The 15,410-nt window shown below is 43.8% G+C and overlaps 1 long non-coding RNA gene and 1 pseudogene across 1 annotated transcript; one reads left to right on the forward strand and one right to left on the reverse strand.

Annotated features, from left to right (window-relative positions):
• Positions 1-981: 981 nt before the first annotated feature.
• Positions 982-3,717, reverse strand: LOC115326143. Its single transcript, XR_005715699.3, has 3 exons — positions 3,679-3,717; positions 1,473-1,555; positions 982-1,002 (listed from the first exon to the last, which is right to left on the reverse strand). It is a non-coding gene; the product is annotated as an uncharacterized LOC115326143 (long non-coding RNA).
• A 2,182-nt stretch (positions 3,718-5,899) lies between these two features.
• On the forward strand, positions 5,900-15,410 carry LOC115326145 (annotated as a pseudogene).

The following is a 15,410-nucleotide window of genomic DNA, read 5'->3' on the forward strand; positions in this document are numbered from 1 at the left end:
CTAGTCGTGAGGCTTAATGTTTTGCACCAACAATACCATAGTTTTTCCTTGGTTGCGACGAAGTGCCACTGCGCTACGAACTTGCTAGAAATTTCTGCATATGCGACCACTTTCTTCTGGAAACCTATGGTGACCTGCCACTCACTTTTGCCCAAAAACAGTGAAAATACCAGATGTGAAAACAGCCATAACAAGCATTAAAGAAATCAAGATGGGGGTCATAGCATTAGCTTCCCAACGTGGCGAGACTAGCACAGGATTTCTGTTACTCGCCGTTTAAGACAGGAGTCGACTTTTTCCGGTCTGATCTTGAAAACAAAGTTTGGTTCCGTTAATTTTGTAGCAGAAAGCCCGTGCTTTCCCGTTTGTGGGGTCATTTTCTTGGTTCAAAATATGATGCAGAGTCCTTCCCATAAAAATGCATGGGTGCCCGCGAGGACTCTTCGAAATGGTTAAATTAACTGAGGTCATTATACTCTGTTGCCACTCTAGAATAGCACAAGGCCCTCCCAAAAAGCCCTTCACTCTTTTTAATAAGCAAACACTAGAGAGGAGGAGAGCCGAGAGGACACCGCCAATCATGGCGAGCAAAGGGAATTGTGGGAGGGGCATGTGCTATTCTATAGACCGACATGCTGTTTACAAACAATCCCGCGTTTGTCCACACCAGGTGTGGGCACTGCGCGTGCACAGAAACTGAATTCGCGTGAAGTGAAGCGTCTGCGCATGCGCAGTGCCGTCTGCAGCGCCACCGCAGCTGCGTGACGCCAGGGCCGCGTGTCGGTCTATAGTTGCAACGGACTATAACAAAAGTTTACACTACTATGAAAACAAAAAGACCAAGTATGCACAGAAATTCGCAGGAAGTGTAGCAGGGATAGAATAGAAAAAACTGCAGCTGCAATATTTACCCTTTAAATTTCCCTCGACAGCACAGCAGAGATGACATGCTGGTCGTCAGCGCCTGGAGAGCCACCCCCTTGTACTGGGAGCACATGTAGTCTGAAATGAACAACAAACAAAAAATTAAATGCATGAACAATCCGCACATGCTGTTATTTTGCTTCATTGGCCGCTTCAGAGAAAGCAAGCATGCACACCGTTGTCCAACCATGTCAACTGCTAGCCGAAACTTTCTGCCACCAGGATTAAGATATTGCTTGCGCTATAAAAAAAGAACATTTACACACTACCCAGCTGGCACGCTGAAAGTTCAAACATTGAAGAAACTACAACATGAAACTTCAATGCAAGTGCTACGCCTCGTGGACAATACACAAAAGTATGTTCAGTGTAAACCTTGGTGCACTGCAAGGCTGATTTACCTCAGCCAGTTTGGAACATCTGCAGTTCCATTCTTTTCAAGATATTATGCCTGAAAATTTGTGACAAATTAACTGGGTTAAAATTTTTTAATCGACACCCTGCCCAAATATTTAGGAAGTATACTAGTGGGTTAATTTCTAACTTACCATAATTATTTTCGGCATCCTGAAGGCGTCACTTCAGGGTCTTTTCATATTGGATTTACCTCGCCCACACAGGTGCAACCACACTGAAATGTTTGCAAAGTTTCAGGCAGGGTAATTAAACGTCTGCAGTTTCTCTCGAACACCGCTGTCACAAATTTTCTCTTTTTTGCCATTTTGGTCTGTTTATAGGTGGTTTGGGGGCAGGGTCAATTACAATCCTCGCACATGTTTACCTGAGCGTCAAAGGCTTGAGCTCGGATGAGACTATACTCCTTTTCATACTTAAGGTGCAACGCTGTCAAAGCTACTGGCGCGAGCGTGGGGCTTGGTCTTGTTGATCATTTGCACGCCTTCTCGCACAAACAAAACCGTAGATGAAGCCACGCACTCGCGCCAGTAGCTTTGACAGCGTTGCACGCTAAGTATAAGGCAGAGTATAATGCCGGCCGAGCTTCAAACCAATGGAAAGAGGAAGACAAGCGTTTCAGGTTGACCAACCACGAACCTGTGACAACCGCATAGGTCATTCAACATATGTCTTATACCGCTTAAACACTGTGTCGAACTGCATTTTGAAGTCAGTCCCAATTCCAACGGTGTATGAACAGGGGCATTCATTTCGTGGCATGCCTTGAAATTAATCGAAGTGACGCAAGCTGGGAACACACTGCTGCTGCTTCATTTGGGAATAACTGCGGCCCTCGGCTTGATCACATCACAATTGCAAAATGAAAGAGAAAAAAAAGAGGCAAAAGGAACAACTGCTTTATCAAAAGTTCTAACCGACAAATGTCAACCCAGTTCAATTCTAGAAAGCCAGGGGACCGAAGTTTGTCGTAACAGTACACTTTAGTCCACTTCCATAACTTCAAAACAAAAGATGGATATCCTCTTCAACCATTTTGACTGAAAAGGAATATTGTCTCTGCATGAACCGAATTCCAAGGAAGTCTAACTTCGGAAATGTAATGAAGTATTATCAATGTAATCAATTTATAGTTGAAAGACATGAGTACACTGCTAGACCAATAAGACATTTCCTAAAGCAACGGACTGAAAGTAGCATTAGGAATTCAATACGTGCTCTGTTGACATGAGCTACACTTTCTCGGACCATACACAGAATGAGTGGTAACTTTTCATTACGCTACACATAGATCCAAACATTAGGACAGATAAAGCAAACCCAACTAGTTAAAAAAAGAAAAAAAACATTCTAGCTTAACGAGAAAATAGGGAGTTTTAGAATATCGGGCGCTACTTTACCGCGCGTTACGGACGGCAAAATAGCGAGGATTGCGGCGAAGAGTTTTAGAATAGCGTTTCTCTGAAGGGGACCCCTTCAAACGCAAGCATCTCGCGCTTAAAACGCCACCAAGATGTCGCGGCAGCTTTAATTAAAAAGTTAGAACGTTTTATCTTGAAAATTAAACAAGCTTTTTGTCCAGAGTAACATTTTTGTAGTTTTTTTACACTCAATGCCGCATGTTTTGTTTTTGTCGCTGCCAAGCTGCTCTGTTGTACTTCCGAAGCCCAGACGATCCACTACCCAGGCATGCTTACATGTCTGCCGGGTCCATATCACAAGAGCGAATGACATTTTAGCGAACGGCGACATTTGAGCGAATGGTCGTTTTAGCGAATAACGGGGGCGCGCGTTAACCCATCCGTTGCGCTGCGCTTTACGCCGCTTCGCGGCGACAGTCTGCGGCAACTCATTACAAGAATGTGAACCCATGTGGCCCACCCGAAAACGCCGCTTCGCGGCGTCTGACTATTCGCTAAAGTGTCGTTCGATGAAACGTGGGCGTTCGCTAATACGTCATTCGATCAAGTGAGTGCCTCCCATGTCTGCCGCGATCGTAAGTACACGCGCCTCGATAGCTTTGAGCTGTGAATCCAGCGATCCGTGGCGTTTTCAATACGCGTCGACCATACCGACCGCGGTCGCCGAGTGCGACTCACGCAGTTCCCGAGCGGGCGACGGCGTCGAAGACGCATTCAACGGAGATGTCGAGGGGCGCCGCCTTTTGCGGTACGCCGCCTTTTGCGGTACCCACGCTATTATCGATAAATAACGGGCCCCAAAGCTCGAGTCCGAAGCTTGTTTTGGGTCTGCGCATGCACAGCAGCCACGAGATTATTCTAAAACTCCATAATGTTCACTTCTCGTTAAACGCGTACAATGCAAACAAAGTACACTTACCAACTGCGTTGAGTTGCTCGTTCTGTTGCGTCGTCGGCCTTCCGCGCTCTTCTTGAACATAATCATCACAAGAGAAAACTTCACAGATAGAATAACTTGATTAAATTAGCACATTTCCATTTCTAAATACATTTCCATACCGCGAAACGGCGAAACACCCAACCGTCGCAAAAATGGCGAAACCATGCCGGAAAAAAAAAAACATACAAAGAACTGGTGTCGCTACCGATGGGGCGTCGAAGACGCGATCCTTAAGATATGAAAACGAAACCAGTAAAAGTTACAATACTGAAACCGAAACTGACCAAAAGGCGCCGTAAATAGATCTGTTCACATGATGCATCTTGTTGGCGAATCTTGTGTCGCGAAACTAGGTTTCGGGAAACAGACTCCCCGTCTGAACGCAACCGAAAAAGTGGCGCGCCTTCGAAAAAAGTGGCGCGTGTTTCTCGCTTCTGGAGCAATTTTTCGCTTAAACCTCACCGACCCCCGTCAATCTCCCGAAGGAGAAACGCGGACGCTGCCAATGGCCGCTCGACTTCGCTATGACGTCTGACCTTCGAGGAGGAGCGAGCTTTTGGAGGAGTCTGATCTTTGGCCGATTCCGTATCCGAGCCGAAGCCGAAAGAAAACAAAACAAACATGTCGAGCGACATACGGGCGACGAGTCTTGGTCATGCTCGGTTGCAGGCGTTGCAGGTGTGTTAACGGCGCCTACAGTACGGATTGGGGGCGCGGTGCAGATTCGTCAACAGTCGCGGCGGGTGCAAGCACTGTATATAAACATGGTGACTGGGGATAACGTTCTTTATTAGCGGTGCAAAAATGTCCGAAATGCTTCGAGATCATCTCGCGGTTTTTCCCGGGTTTGGCAGAACTAGTAAACCCGTTGACCCGAATCTGACGAAATTCATTGAGTGGCATTAATAAAACAGGCTGTCTCTTCACACTGTGCGTACTTCATATCATTTTGATGCGAGACGCTTAATATTCCCGGTGCAGACAAGGTTTGGCGAAATTCTCGTGAGTCAATACGTCACAGGTCTCGCGCGTCAAACTCCACGTGTGAACAGGCCGATTTTGCGAAATCTTGGTTTCGCTAAACTGTGGCGCGTTGAAGACATACATCGTTTGAATAAGCCTTTAAAAGTAAAAGAGGGTGAATACAGTTATTATTTTAAGCACAGGAAATAAATCTGTATATCAGAACTAGCACCGACGCGCTATTTGCTTCGGGTGCAATGCAGTAGGGAGTAGATATATTGATTTTTTTTTCGATAACACTCATTTCAATGTGTAATGAGTAAACACAAAAGAATCGCTATTGATTGGGTAACGATAAACCTCACTTGAATTTGTAATGAGTAAACTCAAAAGAATTGATATTGATTGGGTAACGATAAACCTCACTTGAATTTGTAATGAGTAAACTCAAAAGAATAGATATGGAGTGGGTAATGATAAAACTCATTTAACGATGAGTTTCTTACGAGTTTCATTTGACTCTATAAAACACAGTAGAAGCTCAATTGAAACTCATTGTTCATTTTTGTAAGGGGTTGCCGGTGTCACAGTGTTTATACATCATATAAAGAACAGTCTGCATATAGATTCTAACGCGAATCACCGCGAGACCCGTGCTTCGAATGCCGCATGGCAGTGAGTTCAAGGAAAAACTTGGCGCGCGGCAGTCAATCAAGGGATAATGCGGTGACTCCTGTTTTTGCAGACTCTGTTTTGTATGACGTATGTGCACTCTTACCCCAGCTTAAAGAATCAACTTTAACCCCTTGAGCCCTAAAGATAACTAACCCCAGAGCGACAAGAGTTCACTCATATTTTATTGTTCTGGCTCGTACATTTTGCGCCGCCAAGTGTGGCTTTGTTTCGTCTTTCTTGTGCGCTGCAGAGCTCTGCGTGAACGGAAAAAGCACAAGTTATGCCACTACCAGATGTTGCCAAATAGCTTGCTTCTGAGGGCTGGAAGCCTACCATGAGTAACAACGGTCATCTGTTTTTTTTTTGCGTGCTTTTTGTCTACGCCCTGTTTTACTCCTCCTCCACAGGAAGCTTCCAGTTGCACACTTTTAGGTGATTCTTTTGTTGGCCCTCGAACTGTTGATTGGCTCACGAAGAAGAGGGCTGGTATCACACAACGTATAAATACTCAAACCCCCAAAACGTTGAAGATGCTCTTATTTGTTTGCTCTTTAGGCACAACATGAAGCTTGCTTTAAGCTTGGCCTTTTTTTTTGTGTGGAGTTCTTGTGAGAACCTACGGCAAAACAACTACTACTAGGCCTCGATTGGGAAGCTATGGCAACACAAATACTACTGCGCCTCGAGGGAGATTTCATGACAGTATGACCACAGCTTTCCCCGAAGATCCGTCAAAAAATGACGCAATGAAAGTAAGTGCATCTTTGTAATTACAAAGTTGCAACCAACTGTTTGTTTGATTTTTTATGCAATCCCGAGTAACTTTTTGTAATTTATCGACTGTAGAAAAACGTGAGAAGGAAATTAAGAAACGCGCACTCCTAGAGAACAAACATAAACATGAGTGCTTTAGTAATGCGCATTGTTTAACGTATAAATTACAAAAAAAAAATTATCGCTACTCTAGAAGTTGCTGAAATAATAAAGTTTACACAAGAGGGCTTTTGTTACTTGGCCTTACCAATTTATTGGGACAGACGAACTCTGGGACAGACGAGCTCTTATTTAGCACAATTATTTTCTCACCATCACAGTTTACATACTCAAATTATGTTAAGGTTGGTATAGGAAAAATATCGGTTTTATGGTTTGTATTGAACGTTGTCATATCTTATGAACAACTTACTCCAACGCAGACCTCCGCTTCGTCGCAGATAGATTTTATTGATATTCGTTGAATATCATCCTGATGTAGCTGGAAGGCGTTGCTCATTGAGGAGCTTCCGGACGTCTGGCACGTCTGCTTGCACCTGTGACTTCACTGGCAGACACGCTTCACACATGGTCATTTGCGTTAAAACAATTTATTAAAAAAATCAGGTATAAAAATTTTGTAAGATGAAATAAAATAAAAATTATGTAGTGCGGCATGCCGGCGCATTTGTTGCCGGAGCGTAGTAAGAGGACATTATCTGAAGTTCGTCCCTCCTGCTCCTCAATCCGTACTGACATACATCGCGTAGCTGCAACAAGGGCCAAAAACGAAGACGCGTTCTAAGAAACGGAAAACTAAAGGGTCTTTCACGCACTTGCACCTGCTTATGACAGTGTGCCTTAAACCTCTTAAAATCTCTTACGACTAGAGAACACACTACGCCATCGATAGGGTAGTCGTGGAAGACATGGCATTTTTGTACATTTTTTTAGCCAGAATATTTTTTTACATTGTTATAAACGATTATTTCTTATAGGTACTACTTACATTTGACCTCGCAGCAAATACTGCAGAACTCTCGCTTTCGTGACATCAAGTTCCAGGGTCACCTCAGAAATGGCGCTGACGTACCAGTGTGTTCTTTCGTCGAGAGAGATCACAAGAGCTCGGTCCTAAGAAAACACAACGATGTGAACGGGTCTTAAGTCTTGGTTTCCACACACGTAGATTTTTGAACGTCATTTAGGTCGTTTCCGTAAGGCGAGACGAGACCCGATCTCCAAATGCAAACAAACGGAATGTTTGATGGCCTTCACTCGGTGTGCAGATGGCACCAGACGCGCCATGTCAACTGTAGCGTTTACACAGTCCTGCTCGCGTTGTCTGGCGTTCAGATTTGTAATCATAAATGTTGGTATTTTATTAATATAACTGATACTTGGTCGAGAAAACTCATACTTCGCAAAAATATTGCAATTTGTAAATAAAAGAGGAACTGTTAAAAAAACAAAATTTCGAATCCGTACGTTTAGATAACTTAAACCAGTATATTTGAAATAGTAAAGATCGCCCAGAAAAACGTTTGTTGGGATACGCTGCTCCTCTAGTCGTAGTATTTATCAATCGCCATAAAATTGAGAATAATATCAGTGATACGGCTCTGATAAAAGCATGACTAAAACATACAGTAAATCAACTTCTAAGAATTACTAACCTGTCACCTGAACAAATTGTGTATAAATACTTTCTTTTTTATGCAATCAATAGACGTAAGGCAAAAACAAATATATTGATGAATTATAACATTCTTCCACACGATCGCTTGCAGATTAGTTCGCCATCTCAATAATATTGTGGATTTCTGTGTGTTGGTATTCGACTGGTTATATCCAAATGTGGTTGCCCTTTCTAATTTGGCTATTTCCTCTGAAGCACGACTACACAAAAAATATATACCCCATAAATAGATACATAATAAAGCTGACGCCAAGATTCATAACTTTTACATTCCGAATTACATCATTAATACCTACACAAAATAGAAAGAAGCTAACAAGCATTTTAACAGTCAAACATTTCATAAAGGAGGTATCCTGGTCTTTTTAAAATCGTTACGACACTAAAGAAATAAGTAAAGATGGCTAGGAACTGCATTTGATGCTCTTCGAGCTTTGTCATATGTGAAATCTGCCTCCTGTATTGGTATTCTTCATTTGATGAATGGACGTTAAGCTAAATACAATTGACAGCACGTCAGCCTCACATGACGTATAGGTCTGTGACGTCTCGCCTTAGTAGTAAACTCCTTCAACATTCTTCTATTGCTTTAATATACCGACGCTCTTCGAAGCACGCAAACACCAAATGAACGTTGATACAAAGGACAGCCTTTGCTTCAGGGCAAATTACACGCTGCGCCGCAGTATTAAGGTATTTACTTATAAAAATATCGGCGGTTTCATTTTTTTTAAACCCATGTTCCAGAAAAAAAAAAAAAAAACACTGGTCGCAAAGTGGCAAAAAATGAATAAAAATTAACAACATGCATTTAGTCCACTAGTCGGCAAAATATTAGACGCTGGAAAAAAAAAATAACCTATCTGCGTTAAACCCTTATTTCAATATTATCTTTTACACGTTTCGCCTATTGGAACGCAGAAGACCCGAACCACGAACTTCATCTCGCCATAACGCCGTCTCCTTCATCATGATAATGTCCGCCCGTTATGGCCACCGTTACCATGGCAACGAGGCGTCCCCCGGATAGATGTACACGCGAACACCAGAGCCGTATATGTAGAGAGTTTGGTCAATGGGAGGCGCGGGCAGAGTTAGGGCGTGCACCAGACTTGGAAAGAGGGCTTGGCATGCTCTCTTGACCAACCAGAAGCCGAAAAGAATCCCCTAGCGGTGGTAGCGAGAAACAGTTCTGATCAAAGGTCTATGTTCGTGAATGGTTTCAATAAGCGCGTAAGAGTGAAGCGTAGAAACTCTTCGTGGTTGAAAATAGGGTGCACATGTTGTTTTTATCATGATCATGCAGAAAGATGTAAGAAACGAATGCGCCGCTCAATTCTCTTTTACTCGGACAGAGTGTGACCGCTCAGACAGCAGATTCCCGGCCCTCGGCGCTTGGCTTACGGATTATGTCGATCGTTCCGCTCGTCGCTCTCCTCCACCATCATTTTGGATGAGCTGATTGAGTTATCACGTGTGCCATATTTTCAGTCATCGAGAGTTACTCTAATGCAGTTATCAGGTTTGTTTCTCGCGACCACAGCCAGGGTAATATTTCCGGCTTCTGGTTCGTCACATTCGAATTTCTGAAGACGCCCTGGAACACGCCCAGCCCGCTTTCAGCCAATGGCGCCTCCTCATTTGTCTCCTATACTTCCCAACGAATGGCCGAACTCTCTACATATACGGCTCTGGCGAAGACATACGTCTCAAGCCAGCAAGGGCCTACGCCTTGCGTTTCCCGAAGATCGTCTGCTAAACTTCGACGGGTAGCAGGTCGACGGAGCCTCTTGGGAGTTACAAGCTAGGCTCCGAAACAAACCGCGTCATTCCCGGTAACTCCTAGGTTTGGATATTGACCAATTAACTATATACTCAAGCCCGAGGTTGCACCAAGCTTCAACTGAACCGCCAAGGGTTCGGCAGGCGACCGTTTCCTGCTCCCAGCAGCGCCCCGCACCAGCGCGTCCTGTTTTGGCTAGCGTCATCCACTTTAGCTTTCGATGCTCACCAAATGGCGTCCGCTATTGCTCACTTCAGCGTCTGCGTTCGCGTGTCCATTTATCCAGTAACGCTTCGTTGCCATGGTGACAGTGCGCATAGTACGCAGACTTTATCAGGCGGAAGGACACGGCGGTGTGGCGAGATCATGTGCGGGCTTCGGTTTTGTTGCCGTGCTTTTCAATGGAAGGAACGTGAACGCAGAGACTTTGAAATAAGAACTTCACGAAGATGGCTCATTTTCTTCAATGGCTAATATTTTTCAAGCCTTGCACTAAAAGCACGTTTTTAACAGAAAAAAAATAGCAATATTATCATTTTCTTTCCGGCAGCATAAGGTTAAGTTGCTGACGTGCCGGATTATGTTTGGTAAATCGCACGTATATTTGGCTTCACTCGGGTCTCGTCATCTATAACATTTTGTCCTTTTATATAAGATTTAATATCCATATTTTAAACAAACTATTATTAAATATACTAAAATATGGATGTGCCAATTTAAATACATAGTGCAATCGATAAGTTGATGAGAATTTGAAATGCAAATTTACTTTAAGAACACGATGCACGACGTAATAATGTGTATTGTTACACTCTTCGCAGGTGGTCGAAATGAACGCTACGCAATGGGTCAAGTGGCGCACGTATAATCTGACAGATCCTTTCAAAGGTAACCCTGTATAGTATGAAAACTTCAAGGTTATGAAAGAGATAATACCTTGGAACTACACATTACAGTACAGCTACAGAAGTGGGAATAGGTAATCGTTATTACTATCATGCTATCATACTCCGAGAAGTATTTACTTTCTTCCCACAAATATTAAACATGCCTTTCTTGTGCAGTTGGCTCGCACGCAATGAAACCCTGGTTTTGGAATATCTCGACATACTACCCCTTCCCCCAAATGACATGTTCTTTGCAAGGACTCCGCGTAAGTATTAACACACTTAGCAACTAAACATATTCATACTCCAATGATAAATTTAGTAAACCTTGTTTTAGTAGACCGATCTCACCAGTCAGTTTGGCTAAGCCATCGTTTTCGAAATGCATCAATGGAATTTGAGTTTTCTGCACGAGTGACAGCATTACTCAGCTCTGCTCGTGCACAGCACAAAATGGCGCTAGCCTGCTCGCTGCATGCAAGCGCTGGCTGATGGCTACCTTCTGGGGACTAAAGTTATGGCAGCTTCACGCTTGCGTAAAATGATTGATGAGATCCATGGCGGTAGTAACATTTATTTTTGAAGCTCTCTCACGTTGGATTTTGAGCGTGACTCGTATCCGATCAACTTGGACTGCTTGCCTGTCAGTTGTTGCCAATTACACACATAATACTTATTTTATTAAAAAATAGACAAAGATTAGCTTTTTATTCCTTAAAAAATAATATTTTATACAGATACCGACGTTAATAAAATAATTAGAAGGTATTGCTTTACAAATCTTAATTTTATGCAAGCCTTACTGCCTGAAAAGGCCACTAGTGGTGTTGCGTTATTTCTCATAAGGCTGTAACCTGTAACGGGTTGCAAAAGTTCTACTAAAACTTGAAATTGCGGTTCCGCTATGCTACATATAGCGGAGGCCGTAGGGGATTGCGGATTGCGTATAGCGGCGGTGTCTAAACGAACTACTAAAATACTTCATTGGCGTGAGGCGCGCACTTTAGTGCTCGCGTCAGGCGTCGCTTTGGCACCTTGCAAACTACCATATCGTTTCATATCAATATTCGAGTTTGCTGTGCCTTTTACGGTGCTGAACGACAACGGACTGTTCACAACCCCTTACAAAGCAACGTGATAAAATCGGAAGTGTGGTTGACATACACTTTTTTGACACTGCTTGCTCAGATAACGTCTTGTATATCACTTCTTCACAAATTGCATAAAGAAATGTTTAGTATATCAAGAGTCTAACAGTGAACAGAAAAATTCATTTGTCGTTAATCGTGGAGCCAAATAAACTGCATTCCGCGTTCTGCGAGCTATCTTGGCACCACTCTGCCGCACAGTATAGTGTCCCTAAACCCTTGCTGTCGCGCGCTTGACTTTTCCCGCGCACACATTGGCGTCCAACGAACCCAACGCGCCGACGGAGCGCGCCACTAGTGTTTTAAAGCGTTCTATCGTAGCCGGCGGAGCGGCAGCCAGCAGGTTTGAGTAGAGATTCAAACGCTCGCACCAGGGATTAAAAAAAACCCTCTCTGGAGAGCCTTTCTAATTCGCACAGCTGCAAGGAGGACAATGAAAGAACGGCGATTGAGGTCGCCTACTACAGCGGCACGACAAAACATAGCGTCGAAAAATCAAACTATAGGTACAGATTCTAACAATTGATTAGATGTGCGAAGAGACTTTATGTGTAGCGCAACACTTTGACCAACCCGTGAGCACCAGAGCTGCATCCAGCTGCCCAACTCGGCCATGCACGTTGCAGGATTAGTTTTGTTTTTTTATTGACCGCAATATTGGTTATGATACATATTTTCAGTATTTTCACAGTCCTATTAACACTATGTTTCGGTTGGCACAATTGGATGAATACATCTTGAATCTGACCAAAATAGGGAAACATCACAATACATGGTTCTCACGTGACGTCACTTCCTCTACTCCCGCCCACCGGCCGCCATTGCCAGGTACTGAGAAGCAGCCTCGAACGCTCTCGCCGCCGCATGTGCGGCACTCAATTGCGACTTCGCTACGGAAATTGTATCGCCTGTACAGCGCGATGGCGAAAGCCATTCACCATGAGGTCTGCCCTTCCTATTTCTGATAGCTTGTGGGCCCCACATGTGCTCGGTATGAGCCTAAAAAGAAGATGTGCGACGGCGTCGATCAGTACACGTTACGAGTCGGCGCGGACACTATTCTAGATGCGGTCGTGCTGCCAGCGACCGACGCACGTGGACATAATGAAACTACCTGGTTTTGTAGACGGACTACTTGTCCCTGAAACAAATAAAGGCCTTCAAGGCCCTAGTTGCCCAAAACTGCTTCACGAGTAGATGGGTGAAGAGCATGACCGCGACGCGTCTCCGATCGAAGCGTATCGTCGTGCTGAGCGAGACGCGTTGGTAGGCAATAAAACAAGCGTTTTTATGAAAGCCGAAGGTTGGGTAAACCTTAGGTAAATCTTAGCTGGGTAAACTCGGCACCGCCGCCGCAACACGGGCGACACAAAAGTGCTACAAGCACTACACAATTACGGAAATGCTGCGAGAAAGGTAAAAGCACATCCCTGCCGTGTGACGCTACCAGGCACCAAACACTGTCTCGGCCGCTATGGCAAGACGAGCAGGGTGCGAACAAGAACATCCATCAGTCCAGTGCAGTTGAGCAACGTATTTCTTACCGGTAATGAGGTGACGACCGCAGTCACTGACACTTCCGATGTATGCGAGCAACCCAGAGGCTTCGGCGTTTCTCGGACAGTAGCTTTGTACTCTCACACTGTTGCGTTTTCACCTTTGGCAAACGGTGCAGCCCTACATTTGGCTCTGTGTTACCCTGCTGTACAGAGAACTTGCTTCTGCTTCGGCAGCCGAACATCGCGCACATTAGCATGACTGTACGTACCACTGCGACCGCGACCGTACACCAAAAAAAAAAAAAAAAGAAAAAGAAACGCGCACTGTGCGCGCCGCGAACGCTGTAGCGACGCAGCCAACGCAGCAGCGGCCAACGTTGCCGGCGCCGATCCCGAGACCGAGACTACGTCAGTACCTGGTAATGGCGCTGACATATCCCATAATCCCCGACTGTGATGTCCATGAGAACTACGTATATACTCACCATCATTAAGATATACCTTAGCCTTAAATATTGATGTGAACTATATATCGAGTCGCATCAAACATCCAATTAATCTTTAAAAAAGGCTCGAGGTACACCTAAGGACTTCTCAATAGTTGTGAATGCGAAAGCATGCAAAGCCGCTCGCCCGCTCCCTTATTTTGTCTGCTGCGTACTTTTCATTACCGGTCGGCGCGCGCGCATATCTGGGTGCGCTGACCTTGGACGCTTTATGTTAACGGCGCGCTGACGGACACGCAGCGCCAAGGGGTGAGCGGTCGTTGAAACTGACGCGCAGCGGCCAATCGGAGGCTCGTCGACGCGCGCCAGCCAATGGTACCGAAGTTGAAAATCATTCAGCTTTGCTCCGCTCCTTTGGGATCGGGAAATTCGGGTGCCGTTATCTAGCCTTTCGCGAGGGTTCATAGCTGGGAGCAGGCTTCACTTAGAGAAAGGATTTAAGGTGCCGTTGGGCGCGGCTCGCTTCATGAGACAGTAGGCTTTCGCATTAAAAAAGATCCATAATATCAATTTAGAAAAATCCCAATTTTCACGTAGGCACATACAACTGCCTAGCAGAACTGATTTATTTGGGAATACTAACTTTATACAGCAAACAAGAAACAATGGTTCTCACCTGGTAAAAATAGTTTATTCTTCCTTTTACTTGTTATACAGTTCCGCACTCTCAAATATAAATGTTGTTTATGGCTTTTAAGAATAGATTGAATTTTACCCACAGTTGACCCACCAACGGACAATTATGTGTTGTATTCCAACTATGTGAACTGCACCGTTCTTCAAATATCAATTCCAAGTCAAGGAAGTGAGCTCTCAAATGTTTATTGAGTTATATTTGTTTCTCAAGCGTGAATCTCTTCCACTTGCATTTCTCTCTTCTTTTATTGACGTCGGTGGCCTAGTGAATAAAAGATCAGCAATTTGAGTCATTAACAATTTAGGTCATTACTGCTATTGAAAACAACAAAACACTTGGACATAAACTGTATTTATTAATAAAGTTATTTATTTATTTATTTATTTTCAAAACGTTGCCGTCGACAAGCCACTAGCAGGTATCTATACCGGGGTCACCAAGACATCAGCAAAAATACAGCTATTTAGGAATGAACTAAAAAGAAGTGAAAAGTAAACACTGACAGCAAAACAAAAAAACATGTTAAAACAGAGCGCGCAAAACATGTATTAAAAGCGAGCAAACACATTCCCTTTTAATTAGGTTGGAAACGAACAGCGGTGATAATACTGCTTGTGGTTAATAGGTCAGAGTTTTCGACTTCCGGACATACGTAAAGAATAGAATGATGTAAAATAAAAACGTATAAGAAAACAGAAATATATGTTACCTAATAACAGGCTCATGAAAAATTGTTTATTTAAAGGAGTCGAATAAAGTTTTTAGTACAATTTTAAACCGATAGGGTTTTCTATTTTCTTTTGTGATGAAATGGTTGTCAACATGTGCCCACTTGTTTAGACCAATTTCAACTTACTTTATCTCTGCAAATAAGTGGAACCTCCCGCTTTGTGAATGTTAGAGACTAATTGTATTGCACAGCAAAGAGAAACGTATTTGATTGCTTTAGACTTCAATATGCTTTTTGTTAACCGTGTTCACCACCTTCTTTTTTTTTTTTTATTAGAACATCATTGTGACCTCTGGATGGCCAATACGACTGCTTCCGAAGAACCGCCCCGGCTCTGCCTGAAAAATTTTGCACAATATTGCAACACGACGCAAATCTTCAACGTTTTCTTTCCCAATTGTACAGCCGGGAAATATTCCCGTTTGCTTTGA

Source organism: Ixodes scapularis, unplaced genomic scaffold (genome assembly GCF_016920785.2).
Source record: "Ixodes scapularis isolate PalLabHiFi unplaced genomic scaffold, ASM1692078v2 PGA_scaffold5__190_contigs__length_132052651, whole genome shotgun sequence".
NCBI classification, from domain to species: Eukaryota; Metazoa; Arthropoda; class Arachnida; order Ixodida; family Ixodidae; genus Ixodes; species Ixodes scapularis.